Genomic DNA, 10,270 nt, shown 5'->3' with positions numbered 1-10,270 from the left:
GCCTCTCGGGAATGTGTTTTGAGAGCGGCTTGTGAACGTTGGTTAATCACTTAATACGCAAAATCCGAGTTTCTCAGAATGCGTGATTTCTGGCAAGATCATTTATTTCAGACTTCCTCGCAAGTTGAAAGTGATAAAAAATTAAGGTGCTTAATTATTATCATAATTATTATTATTGTTCTGGCTGCTGTTGTTAATGATGGTGGTAGTGTTATTTTGATTTCTTTATTACTATTATTATTGTTGTTGCTGTTTATTATTATTATTATTATTATTATTATTACTACTACTACTACTACTACTACTACTACTACTACTACTACTACTACTACTACTACTACTAGTACTACTACTGCTACTACTAAGGAAAGGCTAAGTCCGGAAGTGGCATTTTACGGATGCGAAATAAGTGGTAAACAGGTTTGATTCGAGGAAGCGGAAGATAACTTTAATTTCATGGATCAAGAGCCCTTGAGAAGCATTAAGGCACCTCACTTCATGTTCCCAGGTGAACTTACACATTACTTCTCCTTTCTCCCCAACCCCACGTTGTCTGCTAGTCACAGGTGTTCTTGATGCTAGTGAGGGGCTTTTAATCCAAGGAATCAGAGACAATCGCCCCCTACTCGGATCAAACCTGGTTGCTCTTTACGTATTGCTAATTCCACTGGCGTTGTATGAATCCTTGTGGGTTTAGCACTTCCCCATGAATAATAATAATAATAATAATAATAATAATAATAATAATAATAATAATTATATCAATAGTAGTAATAATAATAATAATAATAATAATAATATTAATAATAATAATAATAATAATAATAATAATAATAATAATAATAATAATAAATTTCACTTGGGTTATGGATATATAATAAGAAAATCCTTTTCTTTGGGTTATTGTTACATGATTTGACTTTCATTCCTTTTAAGGCTAAATAGATTACAAACAGCTAGCTGGCACAACATATGCTGCTGATTCATGAAACTTGACTGGTGTCAGTAAGTAGGTTATTGTCTGCTGGTAACACAGCCTCAGTAGAGGACAGTGCCTGAAGGTAGTACAACATCGGTAGACGGAACATTATCTGGTGGCAGTAGAGCGTCATTAGACAGAATATCTCCTGCTGGTAGAGCAGCATCAGTAAACAGAATATTGTCTTGTAGAAGAATGGTTCAGAGAACCGACACGTTGATAAATTAGACACATGTGCAATTCTTGGGTATCTTTATTGAGGAAACGTTTCGCCACACAGTGGCTTCATCAGTCCATACAAAGGAGAATGAGATTGAGAAGGTTGAGGGACTGATTACCTCATTCTTCTCCTGTTCTTCGCGATTCTCCTTTGTATGGACTGATGAAGCCACTGTGTGGCGAAACGTTTCCTCAATAAAGATACCCAAGAATTGTACATGTGTCTAATTTATCAGAATATTGTCTGCTGGCAACAGAGCGACATCATGCCTTCACTTGGCAGAACATGGTCATTTGGCAAGATAATTGTCCGTATGCAGGGTATGTGGTAAGCCTGAGTGGTAGCTTAGTTATCGGTGTGAGTTACTGAGTATATCAACCCAGTACAACAAAACTGAAAGCTATAAAACAGATTTATTCAAGTAACAGCATAAAGTCACCACCGAATTAATGAGTAAACTTTCTTATTGTATACATCCGAGATAGACATGCACCGGAGAACAGTTTTTGATCACTTATAAATACTTTGAGATTCTCATTATGTGAAATTTAAGTTCTTTATCTTTTTAATTTAGGTAAATAAGACAATCAATATTTATTTGCTTTTACATGGTAAATTTTAACCAGCAATATGTCAGTAATCAATAGGCTTATTTCAATTTCGGTAAGTTTCCTGAAAGCTCATGACAATTTTTCACTTTAACGGCCTTTAAAAATTTGGTACCATTTAGATAAATGTGCAAAATAAAATGTCTCCTAATATACATTCCAACATAATACAAGTAAGAACACTGATGAGCAGAGGTCCACCACTGTTTCCATGTGTTTCCTGTGGCTGTGCTGGAACATCTCTGCTCTTCCCTCTGGACAACACGAATCATGTGCCGCATAAATGTTTTCTGTCGGTTATCAGGATCATTCGTTTTTCTTGTACTTTGTCTCGAGCAGACTTTCTCTTCAAGCGAGTTAATGTTTTGAAATTAGGTATCTTTATTTTCATAGAATTTTGTAGCAGTTTTTTTTTATTCCCCCAAACTTTTTTTCTTAGAGTTCTGGTTTATTTCCTATGCTATGAGCCCCGACAAGGTCACTGGCTAAGACTCGTGAGGCCATGACACCAGTTGACAAACTGACCTATAAAGGCTTTGATATTATTATCGTCCTTCTACATCCAACGCAGGTAGATGCAGATCTAAATAAAATAGCTCCTAGGAACTTTCTCGACCTACCATTTTCCTTAGCTATCTGATGTATGAACTGCATTCAATCATCAGGTCGTATCTGCTGATAGCTCTTGCTTTTAGGCTGAATCCTTTGGTTAAACCAGGAGGGTGAGTATCCTAGTTGATCTCTTTCTTTTGTCGGGTCTACAGGAATTCTGCAAAAAAGATTTCTCTCCCCAAGCTGCACTGAGGATCTAACTTGCATGAACGAGTATATCCGGATGATCGATGGCAAGGCGGAGCATTTGTGCATAGTAACAAGGCAGATAACGTGCATAATTTACTATTATAAGCAAAGCAGCAGGGGATCATAGCACGAATGGATGCAGGGTGGAATATCCAATCACCCTTGCTAAATGCCTGAGGCAGACAAAGCAGAATCTTGATATGGTCCAGTTTTGTGAATACTCCATAACTTCATCTAAAAACCAGCATTGGGATATTGTAACTCTAAAATCTGAAAATAAAAAAAATGAAATACAGCATCACTGTGTATGTAGCAATTTACATAGCTTCCGTGATTATTCTTCAATCGAAGCTAGAGAAATCACAGACTAGGCTACCACATCCAAATAGCGAAATAATTGCATGTAAATTTAATAAATGTAAGGTATTAAGTGAAGAGGCTAAGCTGACCTTTTAGAAACATTTTTATGCTTCAATATACTTACATGGACCCTACAAATAGTTTGGCACGTATATACTCTGGCGAAGAGACTATGGAAAACCTGGCCTCAGGTCTGGCCGCGAACGTAGGGCATCTCTTGAAACCGATGACAGGTATGACAGCCTCCTGTTAAGAGAATATTAATAGGAGGCTGTCAGTTATTGCAAGTTATATGAACGTTGCAAGTTATCAGGCCATTATTAGTTGTCAAACTAAGTAGTTAGCACATTATAAATTGTCAGACTATAAGTTGATTGCAAATAAATTTTAATCATTACAAGTCGTCAGTCATTATAAGTTGTCAGACCATTATCAGCTGTCATGATTCGAGAAAACTGTAGCTAACAAATGGACGACTCTGGCATCATGCCACGTAGTAGTATTGTCTTGATCATTAATTTTTCCCACTGAAATTGCCATAAAACACACACTAAGTTAGAAGATCATTTTAAGTCCAGGACATTTAAGTTATCAGAACACTGTAAGTTATCAGGACATAAAATGTCAGAACATCACAGGTTATCAGGACACTACAAGTTGTCAGGGCAGTATATGTTGCATACATTATAAGTTGTGAACACATAAGTGGTACACAAATAACCCACACATAGCAGAGGGGAGCTTACAACGACGTTTCGGTCCGACTTAGACCATTTACAAAGTGTAATGATCCAGTCACGGTATTGTGCTTTTTTGTTATTTACATAAATGGTCATACATTAAAAGTTGGCAGTAAGTTATGCCATTACAAGTTGTCGAGGCATAATAAACTGTCAGAATAGAACACTGCAAGTTTTCAGGCCATTATAAGATGGTAGGACATAATAAGTTGTTAGTACATTACAGGATATCAAACCTATTATCAGATATTGTAAATGGCAGAGCATTAATAGTTCTTAGGAAGTCGTAAGTTATTGTGACAGTTGGTAACATTATTTAAATGCAAAAATAAATCGTATCCACATTATGAATAATCTAATAAATAAGAAAAACTTATAGAAGTAAGCGGCTTCCATTAACTCGCTCTCTCTCTCTCTCTCTCTCTCTCTCTCAGACTTTCCGAAGATGTATGGTATTATCCTCATTATTTGTTTACGTAACGACAAACGATTGCAATCTCCAATTTTACTTCTAAACTGACAAAATAGAGTTCATAAATACATGTTTACGAATGTTTCTGTATTAACACTATGGAAAAATTATGTAAAAACTATAAATCGTTGTTATTTTTTTCTGAAATGATAAGGTGGTAGACCTACGTGGCTGAAACACCGCCGGGAAACAAGTGTCAGCTGCTGGTGTGTGTTGTAATGTTAAACTTACCGGCCGACGGTTTATGTTTTACCTTGTTATAGTGTTACTCGCTGAATATATATTTGCGATCGGACTTGTTAGTGGTGATTAGTAGACAGTAAGTGGTACGATGTTGACAGTGGCAACTCCAACGATAACTGCTACGACGCCAGCAAGGTAGCCATTACCATTACCATTAGCTTGTTTTTGGTGAAACCAGTACTTTTTAAAATATATTTGGTGTCGGTAAAGACGTTTTGAACGTTTTGTATTACAAGTAATGATGCTGAATATATATATATATATATATATATATATATATATATATATATATATATATATATATTATATATATATATATATATATATATATATATATATATATATATATTTATATATATATATATATTATATATATATATATATATTATATATATATATATATTATATATATATATATATTATATATATATTATATATATATATATATTTATATATATATATATATATATATATATTATATATATATAAACATATATATATAATATATAATATATATATATATATATATATATATATATATATGTCGTGCCGAATATGTAAAACTGGTCAATTAGCAAGAACTCATTCAAAATTAAGTCCTTTCTAAAATTTTCTCTTATACGTTTAAAGATATATTTTTTCATTAATGTTGATGTAAAAATTTATAATTTAGCACCAAAAGGAACTTAGAAAACTTACCTAACCTTATTATAACAAAAACAATTTATTTTAGCTTAACCCAACTAAATATATTTCAGATTTGTTTACAATAATTTAGTAATAAACAAACAGTGAAATATATTTTTTTCGTTAGTTTCAGAATGATTTTGGCGAAATTATTGCATACACAAATTTTCACTTGTCCTATATGGCAAGATGAGCGTTGCTATTTAAGCCAAGATCGCAAGTTCTGCCTACTCGGCACGACATATATATATATATATATATATATATATATATATATATATATATATATATATATATATATATATATATATATAATGTCGTGCCGAATAGGTAAAATTGGTTAATTAACAAGACTTCATTTAAAATTAAGTCCTTTCTAAAATTTTCTCTTATACGTTTAAAGATATATTTTTTTTTCATTGTCTGCATCGCTCTTGGGCTGTGTAGACCCCCTTGCCTGACGCTCCTCAGTAACCTGACAGCAGTGGTACGAGGAGGTGGTGTTGTGTCTCTGTTGACACCGCTGGGAAATTACTGGTGTTGAGATGGCGGTTTGTTATCGCAGACGCGTTAACACTATTGGTATTGAACTGCTTCGAGGTGCGATTACACCTAGTTCAGCTCAAATACTCTTACCCAAGATAATCAGGGAGACATACGGCATACAAGATAGTGAATTGTATGGGGTAGCGCTGAACGGAGCGCATAGAGTATTTGTGAAACTGCTTGCTGCGACAGTTTATGAATCGGTGGTTACGCGCTTTCAAGATGTGTGTTTTGACGTTACTCCTGCTGTGCGTGTGAGACTGGTGGACGTGTCTCGATATTATACCTGGATAAAATTGAGGAATGTCCCCTTCGAGGCAAACGAAGCTGACATCAGAAACGTATTTGAGAAATATGGAACTGTGCATTCTGCCCAGCAGGGTAAGTGGATAATGGGTGCCTACACAGGTATGCCGGAAGGTACATTCAGCCTTAAGATGACGTTGCGCCAACCCATACCGTCATATGTGTATCTTCAAGATTTTAGGACACAGGTAATGGTTTTATATCCTGGACAGCGGCGTACGTGTCGCATTTGTGGAGAGTATGACCACATAGCGGCGGCATGTGAAAAGAACAGACGCGTGACCAAACCTGTGCAAGAAGACGTAGCCCCAGTCACACCTGATGAAGGTGAGCATCGTTCGTCAGAGGAAGGGCGTGGTCGTTTGTGGAGTGAGATGGTGGAACAGGCTTTTCGAAATGAGAGTGAGTCCTTCCCTCAGCTGCCTGCACCTGAGTCGTTGCCGATACCATCTACTGGATTGGTACCCCGGCATGACGTGTTGAGTATTGGTCGAGAGACGAATGTCGGTGAGGATTTAGACGAAGTCTTAAGGACCTTGTCACCGCAAGTGGTGGAAGCTCCGTCTTCGGAAGACGTAGCTGGAGACTTTCTGAGTCCGGATTGTCAACAATACGAGACTCCGCAGAAGGACGACGAGACTGGGACATCGGGAGACTTCATACCTCATTGTGAGGTGGATGTTGAGGTACACCGTGAGGCTTCCTCGGATCTTGACATGGAGGATGAGAACGTTACCAGGAAACGGGCAGCTACGTCAGATTCGGATGACGTACTGACGCCGGCACAGAGGACTGGGAAAAAAACTGAGAGGATGGGTGAGGGGAGGGGTGGGGAGGGGGGGGGTCATGAGGGACGCCATCGCAAGAAGGGAGGCGAATGGGAAGGTACTGTAAAGAAGACACATAGACGTAACAAATCAAGTGGTGAACCACGGGAGGAGAAGAGGAAAGGGTGGAAAATATAACAGGCCTTAGGTGTATGACTGCTAATGTTAACGGTTTGTGTACTAGATTAAAGAGAGATTGGTTGAGTAGTTTTCTTAGCAAACATAGAATTGATGTTCTCTTCCTTCAAGAACACAATTTCAAAGAAGGAGAAGTGTTGCAGGTTGCAGGTTATACAGTACTGACCCTGCCAACTAGTCGTTTGAAAGGTGGTGTGGGTCTTTTAATAAAAGAGACGAGCCCGTTTGTGTTGCAGAGATGTGAGGGGGGTGGGGGGAGGGTGTTGCGAGTGGATGGGACTTGGATGGGAAAGCGTGTATCCTTGGTAAGTGTCTATGCCCCTGCGGAGAATGACACGAAGGTTCGAACGGATTTTGTGTGTGAGGACCTTGTTTATTTTTTGCGTGGTCTTCCGGAAGTAGCGATAGTGGGGGGTGACTGGAACTGTGTCATAAGGGCGGCTGACGTCGAACCCAAAGGGGCTGGGCATGTGTCTGCACCTCTCAGAGATTTGTTGAGGGATGTTAAGTTAAGAGATGTGTTTGGGGGAGGGGTGTGGGAAACAGAACATACTTTTATCAGAAGGGGATATGCTGCAAGGTTAGACAGAGTGTATATTTCGCAGGGAGTAGTTGTAAAGTCTTTTAATACGGTGGAGACGGTCTTGTCAGATCATAGGGCAGTTGTAGTGGAGGTAGGGTGGGAGGAAATGGCCGAAATTTATAGGAATTATTGGAAATTAAATATTAGTGTGTTAAGTGATGAGGAAGGGTTGGAGGGTTTTTCTATGCTGTGGAATGAGCTTTCAAGGGAAGCTCAGGAGGTGGAAGACATTGTAACGTGGTGGGACTCGGTGGCAAAGGAAAGGATAAAGTCCTTTTATGTGAGGGAGGGTAGGCGTATAAACACTTTAAAATATGGGCTAGCGAATTATTTAGAGGATCGATTACGAAGTTGTTATGGGCAGGGATCGGTTAGTGGTGTTTACCCCATGGACGAGATTGTAGACATAAAAGAGAGCTTGCGAACGTTGCATAATGAGCGGTTTCAAGCGGTGAGGGTGCAAGCAGGATTAGAAGAAGTTTTGTGGGGAGATAGGCCATCCGCGTGTGTGTTGAGACAACAAAAGCAAAAGCAGGCGCTCACGGCAATCCCGAGCTTGGAGGTAAACGAGACGATGGGAATCCATAGAGCAGGTCAAGTGATACGAAACACAAAAGCTATGAGTGCATATGCGGATACATGGTATAAAAAACACTGGACTAGTAGTGGCGTGGATGAAGTGGAATTAAGTAAGGTGTGCACGTATGCTGAGTGCATTTTGGGTCACAGTGATAGGAAGGCATTGGGTGGGGTTATTACTGAGGAGGAAATTGAAATTGCTTTACACGGAATGAGGAAGGGTAAGTCCCCGGGTATTGATGGTTTACCGGTGGAATTTTATTTGCAGCATTGGGAGTTGATTGGGAAGTTCATGATAAGATTATTAAATTGTATGAAGGAGAAGGGTACGTTAGGGGATAAGCAGAATACGGCAGTTGTGGTGTTGGTCCCGAAAGGCAAAGGGCAGCCAAACCTTGGGAAGTATAGGGCGATATCGTTGCTCTGTGCAGACTATAAGGTTTTCGCAAAAATTTTGGGTAATAGGGTAAAATGCGTGGTGGGGAGGGTCGTTTCGCCATCGCAGTATGGGTTGCCGGGCAGGTCGATGTTAGAAGGTCACGGGCTTATAAGAAGTTTTGTGGAGTCAAAGGGGGGAGGGGAGGGGGCGGCTTTACTGGCCTTGGACTGGCGAGCCGCCTATGATAGAGTGGAAAGAGGTGCACTGCAGAGTATTCTTCGGAGACAGGGTTATGGAGAAGAAATAGTTGGGTGGGTAAACACTCTGTATAAGGGGGCAAGGATGAGGGTACAAATAAATGGGTGTATGGGGACGGACTTTGAGATGGGTAGAGGTTTAAGACAAGGGTGCCCTATGTCACAGATCTTATTTGCATGTTTTCAGGATCCCTTTTACAGGATGGTTGAGAGCACAGTTAGTTCCCGGGGTGGGGGTGGGGTAGGGGAAGGGGTTTGTTGGCCGGCATTAATAGGTTATGTGGATGATACGACTGTTTTGGTGTGTGAACGAATGTCTATGAAAGGGTTGGAAGATGTTGTGCGTGTGTTTGAACGTGCCACGGGTATGAAGGTAAATAGTGAAAAGTCGATGATCATGGGGTTGGGTACCTGGAAAGGGGGTGGAATGGAGAGCTGTAACGTGGTTAACACAACTGCGATGTCATTAAAGATTTGCGGTATTATTTATAGAGACGATTTGGATGTGGCGCGGGAGGAAAATTCAGTAAGGACGTTGGAAAAGGTCATTGGTCGTCTGGGTGTTTTGAGGCCCCAACATCTCACTCTGGCCCAACGTGTGATTGTTGTTAACGTTTTATTGTATAGTAAGGTGTGGCACGTTGCGGCTGTATTCCCAATTACAGGAACAGCGATCAATGGAATATTGAGAAGAGTATTTACCTTTCTGTGGGGATCGAGGTGTGATTGGTTAAAACGTGAGGTTGTTATGTTACCTGTACGTCGAGGAGGTTTAGGATTGTTGGACTTAAAGCGTAGGGTGAAATGTGTTTTTCTAAAGTGGGAGGTTTGGCGTGTGGGTGTGATGGCGGGAAATATAGACCAAGTATATACGAGGGTGAAAAAGTGGTATAGGGGAATGGAGTTAAGGGAATGTGAGATTGTACTACGAGCTTTGTTGATGGTAAAGGAACGGAGGAACATTCGCATAAGGGTTTTAAGTAGGTTACTAGGGGGCACGTGCGCAGCTCCAGTAGAAGGTTTGTTCCCCATGTACTCGTGGGAAAATATATGGCTCCGATTTAGCAAGTTGAAATTACGGCCTAGGGTGCGTGAAGTCATGTTTCGTTTTTTACATGGTATATTGCCGTCAGGGGCAATACTACGATCCAGAAGAGTCGTGGTGGGAGGCGGGTGTGGGTTTTGTGGTGGGGAAGACACGGCTTTTCACGTTGTCTATTTTTGCGAAGGTTTAGAAGATGTCAGGAGTTGGTTGGGTAGGGTGGTACAGAGGGTGGGAGGCAGAGGAGTGCAGGTCCTGCGTGCGTTAAGTCTCGACATCGGTGGATTAGACCAGGACGTTGAACGGGCTTTAGATTATATTATCGTGGATTACATTTATATTTCGTGGGTAATGCGGGGAAAAGGGGTCAGTGAGGTAAGAAGGCGTGTCCTTGCAATAACGTTTTATCGTACAATGTGTAGGAATAGGGAATTGTATGGGAGGAGGTGGGATAAGGGTTTTTCGGACGGTTATAAAAGGCTCACTCTTGAAACCCTTGTGAA

At 39.9% G+C, this 10,270-nt stretch overlaps 1 long non-coding RNA gene across 1 annotated transcript; it reads right to left on the bottom strand.

The window, feature by feature from the left end:
• Nucleotides 1–2,515: 2,515 nt before the first annotated feature.
• Nucleotides 2,516–4,550, bottom strand: LOC138853215 (uncharacterized). Its single transcript, XR_011392422.1, has 3 exons — nt 4,434–4,550; nt 3,093–3,214; nt 2,516–2,878 (listed from the first exon to the last, which is right to left on the bottom strand). It is a non-coding gene; the product is annotated as an uncharacterized lncRNA (long non-coding RNA).
• Between the last annotated feature and the right edge of the window lie 5,720 nt (nt 4,551–10,270).

Source organism: Cherax quadricarinatus, chromosome 25 (genome assembly GCF_038502225.1).
Source record: "Cherax quadricarinatus isolate ZL_2023a chromosome 25, ASM3850222v1, whole genome shotgun sequence".
NCBI lineage: Eukaryota > Metazoa > Arthropoda > Malacostraca > Decapoda > Parastacidae > Cherax > Cherax quadricarinatus.
Note: the sequence above shows the minus strand (reverse complement) of the source record. Positions and strands in the feature narration are given on the sequence as shown.